Genomic DNA, 260 nt, shown 5'->3' on the forward strand with positions numbered 1-260 from the left:
AACGCTTAAAAATCATTTCATCCTTGTTGTTTGTTAAATGTTAAACGAAGATAAACGATGCTCATGAGCATTGTCAGCATAAATTGGACCACGGTCATTATTTTGATCGCAAATTATCAATTGTCGATAATATTAGTGTTCTTCAATTATCTTTGAGATCCGAGGTTTTTTTTTGTGTGGACGAAAATTATTTGCCCAGAGTTGACAGTTTTCAATAGTAGTATATTTTTATTAGTAGTATATATAATATTAGTAGTATA

Source organism: Atta colombica, unplaced genomic scaffold (genome assembly GCF_001594045.1).
Source record: "Atta colombica isolate Treedump-2 unplaced genomic scaffold, Acol1.0 scaffold219, whole genome shotgun sequence".
NCBI classification, from domain to species: Eukaryota; Metazoa; Arthropoda; class Insecta; order Hymenoptera; family Formicidae; genus Atta; species Atta colombica.